A 22606-nucleotide genomic window follows, 5' to 3' on the forward strand; every position below is an offset into this window, starting at 1 on the left:
CGAAGATAAGCGTGTCATTGGCGAATTGGATCAGTTCAACGCCGTCATCGGGGATCGGAACGTCAGCCGTGAAGATGTTATAGAAAGTTGGCCCAGAAATGGATCCTTGCGGTACTCCCGACGTTACCGGCAAGAGATCGGAGAATTCATTCCCCACGCTGACAAAAAAGTGCCTATCTTCGAAGAAACTTAACGCAATTCTAATTATTGGGACTGGGAACTCATTATCGAATAATTTATATATAAGTCCGTTTACCCACACGGAGTCGAAGGTCTTTTCCAAGTCTAACGCACATGCTACTGTAGGTTTATTATTGACGTTAAGTCTTGAGACGACAGTGTCGTGTAGGGTGCTGGGTTCCGTGTTTAGAGCGGAATCCGAACTGGTGGCCAGGAATAATTTTGTTGAGATTACAATGCTGGACTAGCCCAATTTTCTATGTTTGCCAAGGTTGGATTATAGGGAAATGGGCCTGGAATTGCTTGGGTTTTTTGAGGTTTTTAGTTAAGTCGGTGAGTTTAGGTAAACTCAGGAAATGTTGCGATTTCGATGACTTGACTGAGGCGTTGCTTATGGTGAATTTTGTTAGCTTCTTGGAGTTCTCAGAGACGAAGGCCTTGATTGTTGAATCAACAATCGACGATATAGCCGGGTTGTTTTGAGGCGGAGGAGAATTGAGCTGAGTCTCAAAAGATTCCGCGAGAACTTGCGCTTTCCTGGCGTCACTGCAGATGTGCTCCCCGTTTTTGGAAAGAGCGATATTGTTATGTTTGCCGGTTAGCCTGTTGATATGTTGAAACATATCTGGCCCTGGCTTAATATCTGCTAGTTTCCTTGTCAATTCTTTGTTGCGAAAAATCGCCACTCTTTGCCGAATTATTGTACTCAGACAATTAATCCGGGAAAGCAATGCTTTATACTCAGCATTAACTTTATTTCCGTGTTTGTGGAAAATCCATTTGAGTTTCCTACGCCATATTTGCCTGACTTTCATGTGGAGCATAATATCGTGAGGGACTAAGTTATATTGTAACTCATCGACTTTGATAAGCCTTGTGTTTCTGCGTGTAGCAGTATTAATGGCATCTGTGGCCAAAGTGATGGCTTCGTCGATTTTCATGTCTGATAGATTGCGGTCAGTTGCGAGTCTTTTCAAGTTCAGCCTCGGTGCAAGGTCTGCCTTGAATTTGTCCCAGTCAGTGTGGGCGAAGGACCTTACGGTGGTCATCACTCGCTTTCGCAGTTAGGAGGACGAGGAAAGTTTAAGTTGTACTGCGAAATGGTCAGACATGCCTGGTAGAGTATTTCAAGATATCACTTGAAAGTTTAGGAAACTTTCCCCCGTTAGGAGAAAGTAGTCAATGGTTAATTGACTACTGGGTCTTGTCGGAGAATCTAGCAAGACTAAATCGACATAAGCTAGCGAGTAAGGATCTTGAATCCATTTAAGTAGGGTGTCCCCATTTCTGTTGACTGCCGTATCGCCCTCGAGTTGAAATCGCCACTGAAAATGAGGTACTTGTATTTTAACTGGAGATTGGTCAAGATCTTAAGATCTTGTCCCCGTTGCTCAGTTAGTGAGTTGCATTTTATGTAGGCGGAAACTACCAAAATTCGTATTCCATCGGTGGTTTTTACTATTGCCGCCGCGGCGGAAGAGGTTATAAGGATTTCTATGACGACTTCCTCAAATTGATAGTCTTTTCTGACTTAAAGGGTAGCGCCAGCGTTGTGGTCACTCCGGATAACATTATACCCGGTGAATTGCACGTTATGCCTGCTATTTAGTCTGGTTTCTGAAACGCAGTAGAAGTCTGCTTTCAGGATGTCGACCAACAATTGGGCAATGGCACGTTGGGCGTGTGAGTTCAGGGACGCGGAGTTAAACGTGACGATATTTAACACCATAAATTCATGATGGGTTTTATTGTGGCGAATTGCCGCTGCTCGTTGATGGAGGCCGTCGCGAGGGATTGCACCAGTTCGCGGAAGGCGTTTGGTGCGGGGGTGGGGGTAGATTGTGCTGCCATTCTTAGTAAAGAGTTCCTAGCAGTTTGCGCGTACGATACACTGGGTCTGGCCAAGCTTGCTGACAGTTGTGTCACTGCTTGCTTGGCTCGGGAACTTTCATTTGCTCTTCTTTGCTTGGCAGCTTCCTTCCTGGCTACCATTTCTTTATAAGCCGGGTACCACACATCTGACACATCTGAGTAGAATAGTGCAATTTTGGACAATGTGTCCGAAATTTTGGCAGTTAAAACACTGCACTTCTTCGAAGCTCATAACTTTTTGCCAGGAAATTTTTTGATGAAGGATGTATTTCATCTTCATCACTTCGGTGAGCTGTTGAGAGGGCTCGAATGTGGCAATAAATAGTCCCGATTGAGATTTCATCGGGAGGGTAGGAACTACTCTGCGCAGAGCTTTATCTCTGCGGGTGACTAAGTTCGCGACCGTGTTGAGTTTGAACTCAGGGTGGTCGGCTTGTAGTTCCTGCAGGATTTCCGTAGGGTCCGTTTCCCTATGGAGACCTCGGATTATCAAGGACTGGTTTCGTAGAGAAGGGTGGGGGGGTCCTGGTTGTGGCGTTAAGGCCTTGCTCTTTCATGAGCGCGAAGACCTGGGCATATTCCTCCGCCGTCTTTGTAAAAATGAGGGTTCTATCCGGCCTTGTATTTTTCAGGGATGCTTTCAATCTCTTGACTTTAAGTAATCGGAAGAAATGAGGCACATTAAGATTGCACCCAGTTATGGCTGGCATTTTTACTTTTTTTGTTTTTCGGGGACGGGGAAGGATTTGCGGCTGGCTGTGGTGGGGCAGTTACAGTTTTTGCACTAACCTTATTTTTTTTATAACTCTTGCGGCTCCGAACGAAGTTGAAGGGGTTTCCTTCGTCAGTGATGACCTCAGGGAAGGATGCGGGGGATCCCACGATGTCCATTTCGAAAGCCTCCTGGTGCTGCTGTTGTTGTTGATGTGGTTGCTGTTGTCGATGTTGTGGTTGCTGTCGTTGATGCTGTGTTTGCTGTTTTTGTTGCTGCTTCTGCTGTACTGCTGCCGGTCCAGAGGGGACCGTCTCTTCTAACGACGCCCCACTGCTGCTGCAATTGCTTGATGAGCAATTGCTGGCACTCTAACTAGTGTGCCATGGCGGCTTTTTCGCTCTTCAGGTCTGCAATTTCCTTTTCCAGACCCAAAGTTGGACCATAAAGAGTAGGAGGAAGTTGCTCTCCATTTGGACCTGTCCGACATCAAGGGGATGCGGACTTAGGACTCTTCAATCCCTAAATAAAAACTGTGTTGTTTGTTGCGCTCTCGGAAAAGGAATCCGCAGTGGATTGAATGTACGGTTGTAGAGTTAGATGTGTTTTAAGGGGTTCATCCCGTGTGTCGGATCCGAGAAATCGATTTTTTTTGGCACCAATTGTATTTAGACATAGGGTAGAATGTATGGGCGAAGTGATATTTTGATATTCAGAGTCGTTCGGAAATTACAGTGTTAAACAGGTGATAAGTCACATGACAGATTTATGTCGAACGCCGTAATAAGGCTCGTATTTATCAGTCCGAATGACGTTCGAATCACTTCGCTAAAACGACAAGAATGTACATGTGTATTTTGAAGACACCTAAGGTTTATTTATGCACTAGGTGTAGCAGATTAATGATCAGTTAGGGTTTTATAGCTAAAAAACGCATTCCACTTTTTCCACTTTTTAAAATCGGCTGCCACCATAGCGCAAAATCTATCCAAACAAATTCTTTGAAATTTCCACCTCTTATTCAGAACATATTTGTACGTGAAGCCATGAAAAAACACCAAAATTCACAAAAAAAAATTTAACAAGGCACCAAAAAATATTTTTAATAATCCTAATTTGCGGACTGTATTTAAGTCTGTACGTTAAAATGATGTTTACCTTTTTTCTTTAAGATGATCGCAGCGCCCTCTAGTGTTGCAGCAGAAAAACACCTTTTTTGGAGATGGGTGAATAAATTGCTCTGTATTTCAATGACGAACTATGCGATCGAGCTGGAAAAATTATTTTGCACGCTCAAGTTATTAATAAATCTATGGTGAAAAATTCGTATTTGTATATTTATCCAGTTCTTCATAAAAAATTTCTAAAAAAAGCCAAAAAAAAAAACGGCTTTCACACGGGATGACCCCCTTAATTCTTTCGAGAATCCATAAATTATGGTATGTAAGGGATGAATCAGCAGAAGTACAACCCATTTATATTATTTACTGCCACGTTATCACAAAATCTATCTACCAGTGCTTCTTTCGATTCTTAACCAGATACTGCTACACGGTGCACGTTTATACACTAATACACGCAAATTTCTTAGCTTCTCTCATCCTAAAGCCTTCAGGTTTTATTCATATTGTAACAATTCAACGTGTGTCCGCCAGGCGGAAATAACTGAATCTATTAACACAAAATTTGGTGGGAGCAGATATTTGGTCTTTACATGCAGAGAGTGGTATCATTTTGTGTTGTATGCAGTGTTGTATGGTTGCCAATGACATTTTAATGAGGTATAGCGCGTCAACTACGCCAACGCACCATCGTTTGCGATTCTGAAATGCTTCAGGGCTCCCCCCTTTCCTGAAACGCCTGCAGTCGTCCTTTACTCTACACCAAATGCTCTTGTGACGACCCACTCGTCCACCATCTTGGCAGAGTAGATTGCACTGCATGGCGTAGTCCGCAATGCAATTGTCGCCGACAAATTTCTTCATTTCCAATAGTGTCAGGCTAGCGCATTCCGGAGGTATGCCGCAAACAGGAGTTAACGAAGCCTTTCAGCGAAAATGGAAGTCATTTTCCATATGTGACTCCCACATAGCAATACAGAAAGAATACTACTACTGAACAGTCTCAACTAGATGTTGGTGTTGAGATAACTGCATTTCCAGATTTTAGACGAGGCACCGAAAGTGTATCTAACGCTGCTAACGCGTCGGGCAACATCTACTGCCACCGTCGACAGAAATCAATGCAGATAGGGAGAGTCCAATGACCGTCAGACCGACAATTCTGGTTTTGTTAGTGTTTTTTTTAAGTTCAACTCTACTTTCCTCTTTTTCCAAATCTAGAGCCATCTGAGTAAGGTCAATGACCTGGTGAGAGAGCGATATCAGTTTTTGAGGAAAGATGTCGTAGTCCATTGAGTTCCTCCACGTCCTCCGGGGAAGGCGGCATGAAAAACGTCACCGATAACAAGATGAAATAATACCAATGACAAGATGCAATCCGGGCGGACCCTTTGGACCTCAAATTCCTTTGAGATTTTACCTCGGTACAGCAGTGACATGTTGCGTCATTATATATCGCTATGATATAGCTATTAATTTTTCCGGAATGCCCCGCCTGAGTAGAGCACGCCAAATACACTTCCTGTTCACGTAATTGAAAGCATTCGCGAAGTCGAAATGGTCCGTTGAGTGTTGACGTAGTCAACACAGGACTATCCGGAGAGGAAACCAGGCTGCTTACTGTCGAGTTTTCAAGATATTTTTTAATGGGCCTCAGAATTATTCTAGCTATTATCTTCGCAACGGCAGGGAGGGGCAGATAACCCTCAAATTGTCCACAGGACATTCCATAGATTTGCGACTTTATGCAAGTTCTTTCGTGATACGATATACACTTCTGAAATCATTGCACTCTGCAGCATCTTTCGCTTCCTTTTTGTCACGGCACACACTACGCTGAATTTCCCGGGATTTCGCTCGGAAGGTCGAGGAGGTGACGACCATTGTTACTCACCATCAATGCAGCCTGCAATTCTTGCCGTTCATCGATCCGTTTCCAAGACGTGGTGGTCAGCCAGATCTTATCTCCTCCTTTTCGGACGTGGCACGTATATCTAAGAGATAACTCCAATATCTACTGCTACTAAGTCGTAAATAAGTTGCCGTGCGGTCGCAACCAGTTGAAACCCAACTGACCTTATGGCAGGTTCTGTGCTCGAACAATGTGTCACCAATGACAATGACACAAACCTCTCACCGTTATTGTTACGATCACCATGGCATTCAGATTACTCATCAAGATCATAATGTGATCTTTAGGAAGTCTTTCCTAAACTGTGTGTAATTGTCCGTAGAAAGCATCCTTCTCCACTATAACGAAAATGTCGGTTGGTGCATAGTGCTGTACAATTGTGATGCTCCTTAACCTGGACCGGAATTTTACGATCACTTGGCTTTCCAGAGTAGAAAAACACATTGATGTAAGAAGGTGAGGAGTATTCTCCAGGGTAGCGCCATCTTGCTCCGCTTAGGCCCAGAATAATAATATTATTATTGGCGCAACAATCCATATAGGATTAGGGCCTTGAAGTGTGTTAGAGCACTTCATTCAAGACCTTAACGGTACACTGCAGAATTACAATACCCTGTAGGAGGCAATGTGTTTGGCATTGAGCTCGCCCGAGATTATTACCCTAATTTGACTCAGGTACTCATTCACGGCTGAGTCGACTGGTATCCGACGTCAAATCACGATACAAATCCCACTGCCACCAGTGAGATTTGAACCGCGATCTTCCGAACGACAGCTTTGCGCTCTACCTACTCCGCTATCCGGACACCCAAAGGTCCAGAATATCCAGCTTATATCGCTGGAATTCCTGCTCGAGTTGGAGAAAGCGAGCACTCTAGGGACCTTTGCTATCCTTTGTCGAAGAGCTCGCGTAAATTCCAGAAACCAGTTATAGTTTGTTTCGAATAGCCAAAGGTTTTCGGCATGAGGTCATTCCCTATCCGAGGCGTTGTTGATGTTTCGGTAGCAAAAAGAATTGGAAATTTGCAGGTTGCTGGCCCACAAATGACCTTAGGCTATTCTTTAGATTTGTTGAGCCACTTTGCACTTGATTCGAACCAGCGGCTGAGCCATACTTTATAGCTTAGTTGAGGAAACCGGGTTCGACAATGGTGTTTTACCCTTACTTTTAGCATGAACTTAAGGGCGGTTTTCAGGAAATTTATAAAATATACTATCATTAATCTAGACCTAGACGTTATTTACGCATATAATCATTTCATCATATGGGGACCCCCAAATTCAACATAAAATGATATCACTCACTGCATGCATTGAAAATCATAGTTCCAAGGGTTTCACCGAATTTCCTGTTAATAGGTGAAAATGTTTCCGCGCAAAGCGAAGGTCACAGACAAGCGGTCGGACAAGCACTGAACCAGTTTTAATAGTGTTTTCTTTCATACGAAACCTTAATGATTTCGTTTGCATCTGATTAGTTTCCTAGGGATCAGATAGGACTTACAATCCATCCGGGAAAAACTACCTGCCGCGAACTCACGGAAGTATATCTCCGGCCTGGATCCTGGAGAACAGCCAGTATAGCATATATTAAAGCGGCTATCCAGTTTCTTAGTCAGCCAAAAAAAGAAACCTGTTCTTATCCGCTTTGAAAACATAAGCAGCTGTGCGTGTGAGAAGCAAATTTCGAAACATGAGCCTCATTAATGTTCACGCCCCTACAGAAGAAGTTGCAGAGTCAGAGAAGTATACCTTCTACGAGGTAGTGGAATGAACCTTTCAAGCCTGCCCCAGGTATGACATCAAAATCATACTTCAAGATCTTAATAACCAAGTAGGGACGGAGCTCAGATAAAATAATGACAATGGACTACGGATTATCCAACTAGCAGAGTCACACGAAAAAATTGTTGGAAGTGTCCGGTTTGCGTGGAAAGAGAAAAACAAACATAATTTCCTCCAAACGAAACCACTTACAACCAATGAACAACGTCCTGATTAACCTCTTGGTCTTGATGGCAAAATCATTAAAATTCAAAGCCATTTGAAAGTGGTCAAATGGCTTTGAATTTTGAGAGCGAGGAAAGCAGATTTGGACTAAAGACAAACACGAATTAAGCGAAGTTACTCAGTGGTTGAGGTATATGATGACTGGCGGCCTTGAGAGACTTGTAATAGATTCCACTACTCCAGGGTGGCGGACAATAGAGGAAGAGTGTAGGCATATCAAGGACAGTTGTAGGGAACTGAAGCACATTTGGCACGCTATAGGTACATCATCAGGGGAAAATAAACAAAGCCAGTTTGTGTGGAGTTGCAGCTAGTTTCGGTTTAAACTCGTCCAACTAAACAAATTATTCCTGATGTGAGCGCTGGGTCACTTGGACATTATGGGATGAGGATGCTAGCCTCAAGTTAGCTGTGCATAATGAAATCCCAATGGTTCTTCTAGCTGAATAAACAGATTTGCTGGCAGGCAGAAATCTTCGTGAAACACCCCCATCTAGTATAGTAGCGGAGAATATTTTAGAGATGATGTTGACCAATACCTGATATGATACCTCTATAATTGGTGCAGTGTTTAACATCGGCTTTGTAAAGTTTTGTGTGAAAGAAAACCTTATTAAAATGGATTCAATGTCTGTCAGCCAAGCAGATTTACTCGGAAACGGCTAAACCAATTGTCACGAAATTTGATGAGAACATGTGGTCCGTGCGTCCCTTTACATGTACCGAGTGGCGCCATTTTGGGTTGAGTTTGGGGCGCGGAGGGGGGGTGCAACTTTTTTTTACAGTGTATGGGCATGTGGGGTATCAAATGAAAGGGTTCGATTAGTACTTTTCGAATTCTTTCAAAACTTTATTTCTGATATTAGATGAAACATAAGGGAGTAAGGGTTCCAAATGTGTCATCCTAAACTCATGATGATGATGATGATGCATCTAAACGAAATCTAGGCCACATCCGCCCCGATATCTGCACAAGTAAAATTAATAATATTATAGTACCATATTTTAGAAATTTATCCGAAAACCCCTCTTAAATTAACCCAAAAGTGTAGCTGATAATATAAAGCAATCCAACTATTATTAACAAAGTCATTGGAAGCTAAATTATTGCATTTCATGTAAATTTATTGCATTCTGGGACGTGTATGACGTCATCATCATATGCATAAAGAGAACTTATATGAAAGGCGCGGTCTATGGAAACACTTTGGCTTTTCTTTATTAAATTTTTTTTAGTTATTTGAATATCAATTACTGGAGACGGGCATGTGTATGTATACGTATGTATATGTTAATGAAATTTACGGGTAGTGTTCAATTAGATTGACGTGTGTATGTATACTTTCGTGCAAGTGGAAATGCGTGAAGAAGTTATGGAACCGTCCGCACCGTCGGCATCTTTTAACGACCAGCATAAATCCTGGTTCTAAATAATAATAAACGAAGATGCATCTGCGCATCTTCTTTCCTCCGTATGACCCATATAAATATTTCGGTCTTTATCATTTGACATATCGCGTCATACCCGACTCAGGTCAAATGTTTTCCTTCACAACATGTCCTGTTGTTGAATAATAAACGAAGATGCATTTGCGCATCTTCGCTGCTCAGAATGACCCTAATAAAAGATAATATAATCTACGGATTTACAGCATTTTATGTAGATAAGAACCATATGTTAATATGTGTTATGTATGAGATAGTTTCATAGAAGATAAGGAACATATGTATATTGTGTAAACAATTTTAAGGAAATATAAATACGAGGTAACCGAGAAGGAACCTCAATCTTGTTTCTACATCACAGTACGGAAGCACTAAAAGAAAAAACTGTGTAACAAATACACACTAAGTGTTGTTACTTAACTAAGTGGCGTTAGATCAATTTTGTGCACAATATTTATTTGTTCAGTATGTATGTACATTTGCATATTTTGTTTGGCAATATATGATGGAATATTTTGCACTCTTCTATATATGTTGGCGTGGATAAAGTTCATAGAGAGTTGCTCACATAAGGTGAACACAAAACCTTCATACCTGAAGCGCCGACTTCCGATATTTCGACTTGCTTATGTATAGTTCACTGCTGAACTTCTTGGTGGATACCTGAATATTTCTTCTTATATTTGTCTATTGAGCATGTCTTTTTGCTCGATGCAATTGCCAAATAGAGAAAGAATTCCAATCAATTTGCGTAGATCCATTACAGAGACTTTAAAATTCTAGCGATTATTCAAATCCACATCTTAGAAGTGGAGTAAACAGTTCCATTCAAAAAAGTCGAAAAGTATCATATTGCATTTTACCCATACGGGAAAGGCCATTTCTTGCTCGAGGTTTCAAATTTGGCTCCGCGATCTTGCGTAAGTGTTGGCTAATTTTGTAGCTCGAATAGTTGTGAGTCGATCAACATACTTGACAAAAGTGATAATAACACTCCTTCTCGGGGACAAACTTTCGATACTTCTGTTATCAGGTAGTGATCAATATCCGCTTCAGCACATAGCAATCTCTGCGTCAGAATTAGCATAAACCCATTTAATTAAATTTCTACCGGCCTCAAAGTATTTTTGGAAAGGCGCACAGTCAGAGCCCCTTCAATGTCCACGAACACTCTCATTACGTACTCGCCTTTCAGAGTAACATTCTCCATATTTGAAACAAAAGAGTGAAGAGCAGACTCACAGGCTATTCCTCATTGTTAAGCATGTTGGTTTTCTGATGTTAAGCTGATCTGTCTTAAGTTCTTTGGGTTTGAATGGACGAACAAGCTTCGGTATGATAAATATCTTAACTTTCTACCGAGAAATAAGCACCCAGTCCTGGGCAAGACATGCCGGAAAAATATTTCTTAGAAGTTGCTTTTAGTACTTTATGTTCTGCTTTAGATAGATACCAATTATGTAAGGTTCTTTGAAGTGTTTAAAAGGCAATATAGCAGCTCTCGATTTTTTATTGGTGATGGCAATGTTCCAGTCCGCCTTGCAATTCTGTTACCTGTTTGTACGTTGTGTACTTGCAAAACAGTCTGTACTGATTCAACTCTGGAGTTTATGAAAGTTGCATTCTGTCTTCGGAGTAAATCAAACTCGGGCGGCTCCTTCCTTTTATCCCTTTTAGGGACTCTATATAGCCTTGAAATCCCCAGGTAGCCCAGGCAGCTTCACTTTGTTGCCAAGAAGTTCATTCACGTCGAAGAAGTTCATATAAGTCGATACCCATAATTTGATGTAAAGTTGATCTATGTAAGTGGGCTTATGTGTATATCTACGGAAAAATCAATTCTCATTTAGGAAAAATCAATTCTCGTTTAGGTATTTTATACATAAAACTGCATACAGTCGCATCTTAGACAAGGTCCTTTCTGGTCTGAGCTTTGATGCATGTGTTATCAAAGATTAGCTGAATGTCACTGAACCAATTTGTCCATCAACACTTGTTCTTGTGATTTGGATACTAATTATTACTCCAAGGCTAATAATACCATCGAAAATCATTTCCTCCGGTATACTTAGGTAGGCAATTACGTTAAAAATCTTTGGTAACGAGCCTTTCATAGATGTATAATTTGCACTGCTTGGGTTATATGTATATCACCATCATCGAAATATGATGCGCTCCGGTTGATACTACGGCAGATTATTGTTGGCTGGGGATCTTTCCTAGATTACGTGAAAATAAGAAAGAAATCCTCCAGAAGATTTGATGCGAGAGTTACGCTATGTATAAATCTTAACTGTCCTGGATTCTGAACCCACAGATTGATGTTAATTTTAATTGGAAATGTGATTCCCATTAGAAGTAAAGCGTGCATCTACTTACTTTTTCATCTACAATTTATGTTCTTCTAGCTAATAGCGATGAGTTCCACAAGTCGGTACACACATTCAAGACAGCACACTATATCCTGTACAAAAAAACAAACATATGTTAGGTTAGAAAGAGTACAAAGGCGGACTTACGTGCTCTATGCTTAACATTATCGAATAAAAGCGTATAAGGATGCCAGTATTAGAGAGAAACACATTACAGAAAGTTGAAGAAGGGAAGGCAAACGAAACGATTTAACAATATAAGGCCAGGGAGCAAGGAGGATCGGGCTGGTTGCCGACAACCGCTTACATTCAATACAGCCCTGTCCGCTCTAACTTATTCAACAGACAGCCAGAGTGCAGGCTTTGAATTTGGAAAAGTGAAAAAGACGTAAAAGTACGTCTTAAGCATATAAGAGCTGGGCAAAAGTTGAAAATCGAGAATAAACGTACACAAAAATCGGATTTTCGGTACTTGATTCGAAAGCAAGCAGAAAATTGCACTGCTCTCGTAGTAAACTGAATAAAGTTGTAGTGAAAGCAGATGCTATAAAGTTGCCTTTATTCCGACTCACAATTTAATTAATGGCAAGCAAATTTCTGTGCTGTTGTGAGCAATTGAAGCGCTTAGTAGGGTCCTTTGTTGCGTTAAACGAACGTAATTGTATTCATCACTGATAAGCCGCAATGGCTTGGGTGGTGACTCAAGCAATTGATTAATCTTCTATTTATTGATTTTGAGCAGACCTCTCAAGTACGCGGGAGTTCATACACTGTAGATGCACCATCTATCCTTCCAACCTAGCAGAAAAGAAAGATGTAAGGTTTCAAAATTTCGGATGAATGGACAAAATGTTGCAGATACCAAAAGGGCAGGAATTAACCATTTTTTCTTTCGTATTAAGAGGAAAGCAAAGTGGGTCGTTCTAAGAGGAACTTTCGATCGCACAACTCAAACTTGTTTGTTTTTATGAAATCTTTGGCATCTTTTGGACTCTCTGCTAGACGGAGAATTGTTGTAAACTGTGGGCATGTTCGAGCTCCTGCAGATACTCTCACTTGTACTTACACAATGCATTAAGACAGCACAAGTAGAGAAACTGAAGCTGGATGCTCCAGATATGAAAGGTTTCTTGTAGTTTTTATGTGAGGAACTCTAACTGTGTGATTGTTCTATTTGTGTTTAATGAAGAAATTCAATTGTGTACTAGTTTCCAAAATCATTCTCCGAGGTAAGTCCATTCTGGAAAGTACTATATCCAGAATAGCAATTGCAATATTATCTGGCTTCTCGAGAAATATTGAGCATTATTAAGCAGACAAAATGAGGTAATCCAGTGAAACGAATCCATGCAAATAGTACAAATATTTAGAGTTATGTATAAGGATTTCCACTACAATGTGCGAAATAATTATACCGGATAGTGATCACTTTGTTTTACACAAAACCCTATTAAAATCAATTCACTTTCTGTCTGTAACACGCACTTTTCTCCAAAACGGTTAAACCGATCCGAACGAAATTTGGTGAACATATGGAACTATAAATTCCACGCATACAGTGACTGACATAAAAATACGTAGTTTAAATGGGGGCTCTCCATACATGCAATTTTGTTTACTGAATATAATCAATTGGGGTTAGTGCTTTCCAAAGTGTAAAGTGCATGAGCAAAATGTGCCAAAACTACCAAACTCCAAAATCTGAAAAAAAAAACGCAGTGTGGTGGACTGTAATTCCAATATCTGCGCAAATAAACTTACTAACAGTATTATCAATTTTTAAAAATTTACTGGAAAACCCGCCTGGGTTCATCCTAGGAGTACTAAATTGCACCAGCACCGGGGATATGTATACCAAATTTTATGGAAATCCCGCTATCAGTGTCAAAGTTATAGCAATTCAAGCTTATCAATTTCGCGCGAGTAGGATGCTGACCTCGTAATTAACGAGAATAATTGAGATTCGAGTGAAATATTAAAATTCCATTTACGAAGAACTTACGATTTTACTTCTCCCCCGCCCATTTCAAGGTTTTCTGTGAAACGAGTTCCATCATTTTCTGCTGACTTTAAGGGATCTCCCAATATATGCGAAAGAAGGGAGAAGAGAGTTTTTCACTGGATGTAATCATGTGGGGTATCAAACGAAAGGATTCGATTATCTTATCTTATTTCTGTCATTGGGTGAAGCACAGGAGAGTGAGGACCCAAAGTGTGTGTACCAAAAAGTGAAGCAAGTCTCGTTCTCAGAACCAATTCAATCGCACTATCTGAAAAAAAATAACAGTAATGCACATTTACAAAATCTAAGCCTCGGAATACACCCCATTTCAATATCTGGTCAAATAAAGTTAATAATAGCATATTCATCATCATCAACGGCGCAACAACCGGTATCCGGTCTAGGCCTACCTTAATAAGGAACTCCAGACATCCCGGTTTTGCGCCGAGGTCCACCAATTCGATATCCCTAAAATCTGTCTGGCGTCCTGGCCTACGCCATCGTTCCATCTTAGACAGGGCCTGCCTCGTCTTCTTTTTCTACCATAGATATTGCCCTTATAGACTTTCCGGGTGGGATCATCCTTATCCATACGGATTAAGTGACCCGCCCACCGTAACCTATTGAGCCGGATTTTATCCCAAACCGAACGGTCATGAAATCGCTCATAGATTTCGTCATTGTGTAGGCTACGGAATCGTCCATCCTCATGTAGGGGGGCCAAAAATTCTTCGGAGGATTCTTCTCTCGAACGCGGCCAAGAGTTCGCAATTTTTCTTGCTAAGAACTCAAGTTTCCGAGGAATACATGAGCACTGGCAAGATCATAGTCTTGTACAGTAAGAGCTTTGACCCTCTGGTGAGACGTTTCGAGCGGAACAGTTTTTGCAAGCTGAAATAGACTCTGTTGGCTGACAACAACCGTGCGCGGATTTCATCATCATAGCTGTTATCGGTTGTGATTTTCGACCTTAAATAGGAAAAATTGTCAACGGTCTCAAAGTTGTATTCCCCTATCCTTATTCTTCCTGTTTGACCAGTGCGGTTTGATGTTGTTGGTTGGTTCGTCTTCGGTGCTGACATTGCCACCATATATTTTGTCTTGCCTTCATTAATGTGCAGCCCAAGGTCTCGCGCCGACTGCTTGATCTGGATGAAGGCAGTTTGTACGTCTCGGGTGTTCTTCAGATGATGTCGATATCGTCAGCATAGGCCAGTAGGTGGGTGGACTTAAAGAGGATCGTACCTCTTGCATTTACCTCAACATCAAGGATCACTTTTTGGAGGGCCAGGTTAAAGAGGACGCATGATAGGGCATCCCCTTGTCGTAGACCGTTGTTGATGTCGAATGGTCTTGAGGGTCAGGGTCAGCCTAGTCAGTCTTATTAATTTCGTCGGGATACCGAATTCTCTCATGGCCGTGTACAGTTTTACCCTGGTTATGTTATCATAGGCGGCTTTAAAGTCGATGAATAAATGGTGCAACTGTTGTCCATATTCCAACATTTTTTCCATCGCTTGCTGCAGAGAGGAAATCTGATCTGTTGCTGATTTGCCTGGAGTGAAGCCTCTTTGGTATGGGCCAATGATGTTCTGGGCGTATGGGGCTATCCGGCCTAGCAAGATGGAGGAGAATATCTTATAGATGGTACTCAGCAACGTGATACCTCTATAATTGCTGCACTGCGTAATATCTTCCTTGTATGAGAGAGATAATGCCTCTTTGTCAGTCGTCAGGCATTGATTCGCTTTCCCACACCTTAAGTGCAAGTTGATGATCCGCTTGGTGAAATTGGTCGCCTCCATATTTAACCGATTCGGCTGTAATTCCATCGACTCCTGGCGACTTATGATTTTTAAGCCGATGAATTGCACGGACTGTTTCTCCTAAACTTGGTGGTGGCAGTATTTGTCCGTCATCTTTAGTTGGCGGGACCTCCAACTCGCCGATGTTCCGGTTGTTCAGTAGTTCATCAAAGTACTCAACACATCGCTCTAGTATGCCCATTCTATCGGAAATCAGATTTCCCTCTTTGTCTTCGCAGGATGAGCATCGAGGTGTATAAGGCTTCATCCTACTGACTTGTTGGTAAAACTTGCGCGCCTGGTGCTGTTGCTTTCTGTATTTTTCTAGTTCACGAACTTGTTGGTTCTCCCAGGCTTCCTTTTTTCGTCTGTGAAGTCGTTTCTCCGCTCGACGGAGTTCGTGATAAGTCTCTGCGCGTGCCCGCGCTCCTTGAGAACGCAACATTACTCGGTATGCGGCATTCCTCCGTTCCGTTGCTAGCTTACACTCATCGTCAAATCAGTCGTTCCGACTCCTTTTACGTCTGGGGCCAAGTATGTTTGTGGTCGTATCAATGATAACGTTCTTCAGGTGGTTGTGAAGATCATTTGTTGATGCTTCAGCTCCAGGTCCTCTGTTGACTGCGGTTATTGCGGCATCCATTTCCCTCTTGTCGGTGTCTCGGAGGGCTGTGTTATGGATGGCTTCAATGTTAAGTCTCACCTGATTGTCAGAGGGTATTCTAGGTGGTGTTGTTATTCGAGTTCGGAGCACCATGCCAACGAGATAGTGATCCGAGTATATATCGACCCCCCTATATGTTCTGACATTCATCAAGGCTGAGAGGTGGCGGGAGTTCGATCAACACGTGGTCAATTTGGTTGAAAGTGGTCCCGTCTGGAGAAGCCAACCTACGTTTGTGGACCGCTTTCCGCGCAAACCAGGTACTTCCGACAACCATTTCGTGTGACCCTGCTAATTGAATAATCCGCAGTGCGTTATCATTTGTATTTTCGTGTAAGCTATGGAAGCCAACGTACCGTCTGAATACGGGCTCCTTCCCTATTTCGCTGTTCAAATCCCCAAGTATGATTTTGATATCATATCTGGGACAGTCTTCGAGGGTTCGTTCTACTGCCTGGTAGGTCTCCTTCTTCGACTTTGCAGTCTCCTCTGTAGGGGCGTGAACGTTAATGAGGCTTATATTTCTAAATTTGCCTCGCAAGCGCAGAGTGCATAGCCGTTAGGTTATTTTTTCAAAGCCGATAACAGCAGGTTTCATTTTTTGGCTGACTAAGAAGCCTACTCCGAGTACATGGTTTACTGGATGGCCACTATAATATATGGTGTAGCGGTTCTTCTCCAGGAAACCGGTCCCTGTCCAACGCATCTCCTGTAACGCTGTTGCATCAGCCCTATATTGGGACAGGATATCGGCTAGCTTCATCTCTGTACAGGGAGCGCACGTTCGTCGTTGTATAATCCGTCCAGTCCGAGGCTCCTGTTGTGACTTCGTAACAAGTTGTTTTCCGTGTAGGGTTGTCAGCCCTATCCAACCCCCAACCTATTTTAGGAATTTATTTGCAAATCCGCCTTAAGTTTATTGTAGATACAGCCAATTTTGCAGTAACATAGCTTATTATATTATATATCGAATGATACTAGCAGGTTTCACGGGAATCGTATTGAAATCAACAAAGTTATAGAACATCAAATTAGTACTTTTCATGAGAAAATTACCGGTTACTATACAGATACTAGGACCCTATTCCAAGACGCGCAGCCAGTTTAACCACTTTTTGAGATTTGTGGTATTTTGACGGGGGCCATATGGGATTTTGTTGGGAGTCATATGGGATTTCTATTGGCACATAGAACATGGAAGCCAATAGTCTGAAATACATTATACCAGGTTTCTATACGTGTTCTTTCTGCCTGTAAACTATCGGAAAATTTCTTTAAAACGCTCCTGTCTGAAAACCGTTTACTAAATGTATTAAATACTAATTACGAGCTAATCCTGTTTCTGAACCGGACAACGCCTAAAGGAGGAGGAGAAAACGATAATTACCAATTATATGTATATATACAAGACTTCAGATTAACAAATACTCAAACCATTGAGGATTATTTTGGTAGATAGTGGGGGGGGGTGTACTTCGTGAGATCATAAAGGTTAAACGTTAAACGGACAGGATGAGAATTCCGAGATAAGAGATGTTAGCCCGTTTCTGCTTTTCTGATTTTTAAAGTTCTTTTGGTAAAACAAACCTTTTAAAGTCGGTCCAATGTCTGTCTATCTGTCACACGCACTTTTCTCAGAAGCGGCTATAGCGATTGACCGATATTTGGTGATCGTGTGAACTTTGAATGCACATACATGCAGTAAATTACATTTGGCCACATTGACTTCAAGGGAGGTGGTGGTTCCTTTTATATGGAAAAAGGGGGCGCACAATTTTTTCTTCACCGAACATAACTATATACAAATGGAATAGTTCTGCACTCAAATATACTTACAGAAGAAACAAACATAACCTGACCGTCTAGCTTGCGGTTTCCCGGCTTGTTCTGTTAAGGTTTTGTATGAAATAAGACAAAATGGGTAGTTTGAAGGAAGTTCAATTACTATTAACAACGCTGTAGATCGTGAAGGTTTTGTATTTTATATGAATTGATTGCTCATTTGAACAGCAAGAAGCATGTGGTGATTTTATTTTTACCTTTTTCTTTTAACTTTATTTGGTTATTTGTATATCAGTATCAATTAGTCGAGGTAGGTGTGTATATGTTAACGGAGTTTCGGGTAGCACCCGAATCAAATAGGATGTATAGCACCAGCAGATAGGCTATATTAATGACTCTAATATGTACATGTCTATATTTTGCAGTTTGGAAATATATGAGTGACTATTTTGAATTTGCAGCTATGTACAAATAGAAAAAGATGCATAGAAGGTTCCTCACACAAGAACTTACAATACCGCGAAGTGCATTGTCAAGTGTGGATGAACTTGCGAAATTTGTATTATTAAAAACGAAGGGATATTCTATTCGTCAAATTGCAATACAAATTAATTATCCTGGTTTTGGATATCTTAGAAGGTCCTCAATTTGTTTTGTAAGACATGAAATGGGCTCAACTTATTATAGCGACTTGTTGGAGAACATGTTTTTAAGTTTTGTGATGATCTACCGACTCTAGGCAGGACATTGCCTCAGGATAACGCAACGAACGACTTTTAGAAAAAAACTACAAACTTTTGGCGTTTCAAACTTTCGTAATGTTCGAATGGCCGGCTGTAAGTCCTGATCTAAACCCCATAGATAATCTATGGGTGAAGTTATTAAACCGTATTTATGTTGGAGGGCGTAAGTATGAGGATTTATCGGAGCTGAAAGTTGCCATTGAAGAAAACTGGGACAGAATGGAAAAAAAATGAGAACATGCTTCTCAAGGCCATGGAAAATCGAAAGAAGAGAATTGTAATAGAAAGCATCATAAAAAGAAACAAAAAAAAAAAAAAAAAAACAAAATGTTTAAATAAAAATTTTCGCATTAGACCCATCTACTATGTTCAGAAATCTTTATACTTGGCCGGTATATTTATTTCGCTTTGTTGTTGTACCAGGTGGGCTGAAAAGTTCGTAAGCTCACATACAGATGGCGGTAATAGCATTAAATGTGAATATATAATGTAATACGAATTTTAGTTAGCCCCCACCTTTGAAAGACACGTGCATAAATTTGACAGTTATTGAACTTCTAATTTGTGGGATAGAGTATTCTGAGTGAGCAGAACATGACATGACGCCTAAATAATGGAGCGTTTAATACCTGCGAACCGGTTACGCTGCTTCTGTGGCAGAGGGGAAGTAGCATCTCACGAGTTGTTTCCACCCTGATGCGAAACCGTAAAGTAATCTCCGCTTTTTTTATTTTTTGAAGCGTGAGTGCTAAGCCCGAACGAGGGGTCCATAAAACAAAAAAAAGGGAATAAGTTGCTCTCCATTTGGTTCAGCCCGACATTAAGTAGATGCGGATTTAGGATCCCTCAATCCTCAAACAAAATATCAATGGTAGATTTTGACTCTCAGAAAATTGTCAAGTGAAATGTTAAATGAAACCACTGGTCAACGAGCATCGGTGAATATTTTCGGAACTACTCTCCCATAATAAGAGAGAGCCTGGTTTTAATTAAGATTTCACGTGGCAACTTTCCCGTTCTGCCAACATGAAGCGTCGACTTCAGGCAGCAGAAAGCACTGAGATTCCCCAAAATCGTCTAACGATTCTCTAAGAATGACTATTGCTTTTGCGAAGCTTACTTAAATTGTCGCCACTGATTGTTCACCGAATTTATGGAAAAAAACCGATTTAGTATTGCGACGAAGGAAAACTCTCAACATGTTCACCGCCTCCGAACAAAAACGATCCTCAACCATTGCCAATATTTGTTGTAAGGACTTCAAACGAGCTCGACCAACAGGCAAGTTGCGAAAGCCCTAACACCCGTTCATTTTTTGACATATTTGCTTCTAAAATGAAGTTGTCAGTTAACGCTATAGAATATCACGAAGTAGACTTGCCTTTAATAATTAAATTTAAGCCAATCCATTTAAATAGGTAACATTTGTAGAGAAAATAATAGCTAATATAAAACCATTACAAAAACCAACAGCATCACAGATGATTATGGTCAACTGAGGCTTATTATGTCCCAGTTATTCGCCGTCCTGTCTTTCTCTGCATCTGCAGAAAAGATTTTTTCTACTTTTGATCTGGTCCAATTTCTCGGAATACCTTGGATGACCTCCATCAAAAATGCTCCTTTCTCAGGTGCTACGCAGATCATCGGCCACGTGACGTGACGAGAGAGTTTGCTATTAGTTTGGCCAGGGAAGTGGAAGATGCCTCAAATGCCGCAAATTTTCGATGGTCCTATGAAGGAAATGAGCGATCGATTTTTCATTCACGATGACATTCCTGCAATTACTGCTCTCGTACAGTAATCCCATAATCAGTGAACCGCCAACGATGGCGCGTAGGTGTTGTTTCCGCTCTTACAACACAAGGGGTCAAATATTTGGTTTGTTATGGGACTAAGCAATTTATCCCAGATGGTTGATGAAACATTGCAGAATTTTGCAGTAGAGATTGGAAGACTGGTAACTACGGCATACATAGACTGTATCGAACGCTGTAAAATCGAGTCTTAAAAGGACGCCATTTTAGATCTGCGAACAAAGTCTGCGGGTATTATCCCGCCAAAGGAAACTTTCATGGAAATCGCTTAGAGTGATTTTATGTCAAAAGAAGCGCCGCTTTATACCGACCCACTTGAAAGTGAATAAGGAATTCGAAATTAAAATATACATTAAATAAGTAAGGAATTGGAAATTAAAAAAAAAATTCGCAGTATAGTAAAGGCTTTTGGGTTATCAGCGGCGGCAGAGTTCAAAGACAGACACTTCAAATACGATATCTTAGGACATTTGCCCCGAGATTACCGAAAGGCTCGGAAAAGATATAGGCCACCGGATCCGCGTGAAGAAGAAACTAAAAGAAAATTTCTAGACAAATGCCAAGCTAAACTTCGACTATCAAACTACATACGTCCAACTAAGTAAACTCTATACCAGTCTGGGAATGGCTTGACTGGTTGGCTAATATACAATAGGGTCTGGATATTCTGGGTTCCAGGTCTTATTAGGTTAAAAGGCAATGAGCAGATTAGCTGGCTAGGAAAGTAGTAGAAACACCGTTTTATGGACCAGGACACTTCTGTCGAACTGGGAGAGGAAAGAGGAAAAAGAGTTTAAGGAGCGATAATAGGTGAACTAACCAGAAATGGATCAGTACAAAGTGCTGATGGGAAAAAATAAACCAAAGCGCCAGCAGCATTGCTCGAATTTCATTAAGAAGAGCTATAGGATCTTGTGGGAATACTCACAGGTCATTGCGATTGATTTCTGTGGGCATTGTGTGCCACTAGAGAGAAAACCTAAGAACAGAAGCAAGGCTAAAGTTCTTAAAAGTAAAAATCATCTTGATCGATATATTATGGTCAATAGGTACACTAACACATAACCACTACAGCGAAACAAATTCTTCACAGTCCAATTTTCCTTGACACTATTATGAGATGATATTTGAGATGATGAATATCTTTTTGAAAATAACACTTCTCTTTAAACTCGCTTTTCTTATCCTTTCGAAATATATCTTAACTTTGTCTCTCATATTAGAAAGATCTCGAGGAATAAAAAAAATGTTCTTTAGTGAAACAGGAATTTATTTCCCCAAATTCCTACTTATCTTTAGATGTTTCTCTGTCCCCCTTAGTGACGGCTACATGATTTGCGCTATATTTTCAACAGCATTTTCTTTAAATGCCTTTAACTCGAACTGAGTCACGATTTGCATTAAAAGAGATTTTCCGCTTGACATGAGGCACAGCAATCCATAATCAAGCGCTTTTGTCCATTTCAATAGCTGCCTTAGAGCTGTAGGGCTGCAAATTTTAATTTTTTCTCTCTTTCAACAACGAATTGACATTCTGTGATTTTGGCATTCCAGAAAACAGCGTTTAGGTTACTACTTTATACACTTCTGAAGAAAGGAGGAATTAAGTGACTTGAAGTCAGTTATTAAATTTGCGTTTCTTCAACTGGATATTAACATGCACGTGTAAGAGAAATTGTATTGTATTAATTTAATATAATATAAAGTTACGTCAAGATGTCTCCTTTGAAAGTTTGGAAGGTTCGAAGTCACAAGTGTGTGTAATTGCAGAGAATTGAAAAGAAATTAAACGAGTTACTGAAATTTAAAAATCTCATTTCCATGGAATGTCCCTCACTATATTGCTTTCCATCCATATGCATGCGATTACACCTTGCAAGACTGACCATACACCGATGAAGTGGTCACGAGTGCAATTGAATGGAAAAAGCTGGAATGACTAGCAAAGGATTGTGAGACGTGCATTTTGGTAGGTAGCGTACCACAGCAGTGTTTCAACAATTCTAAGCCCTTCTAGTGTTTTCCTCTGCACCGTAGTAGGGCCCCGCGCCAATCCTCGCCGTTTTTCAATGCACGCAATTTGGCTGAAATCAATTTTATTTCTATTTTCACCCTGAACAAAGGGATATTGCAGAAGTCGACATTGTGGAGCAACGGGAGCTCCGAAG

General features: G+C 41.0%; 1 protein-coding gene across 9 annotated transcripts in view; it reads right to left on the bottom strand.

Annotated features, from left to right (window-relative positions):
• Positions 1–22606, bottom strand: part of LOC119650260 — a 286586-nt gene that overhangs the window by 174120 nt on the left and 89860 nt on the right. For all 9 annotated transcript variants that reach the window (XM_038052862.1, XM_038052864.1, XM_038052863.1 and 6 more), the window contains exon 2: positions 11633–11717. The gene's annotated coding sequence lies outside the window, so the exon portion shown is untranslated. The remainder of the gene's footprint in view (positions 1–11632; positions 11718–22606) is intronic.

The sequence above is a fragment of the Hermetia illucens genome, chromosome 2 (assembly GCF_905115235.1).
Source record: "Hermetia illucens chromosome 2, iHerIll2.2.curated.20191125, whole genome shotgun sequence".
NCBI lineage: Eukaryota > Metazoa > Arthropoda > Insecta > Diptera > Stratiomyidae > Hermetia > Hermetia illucens.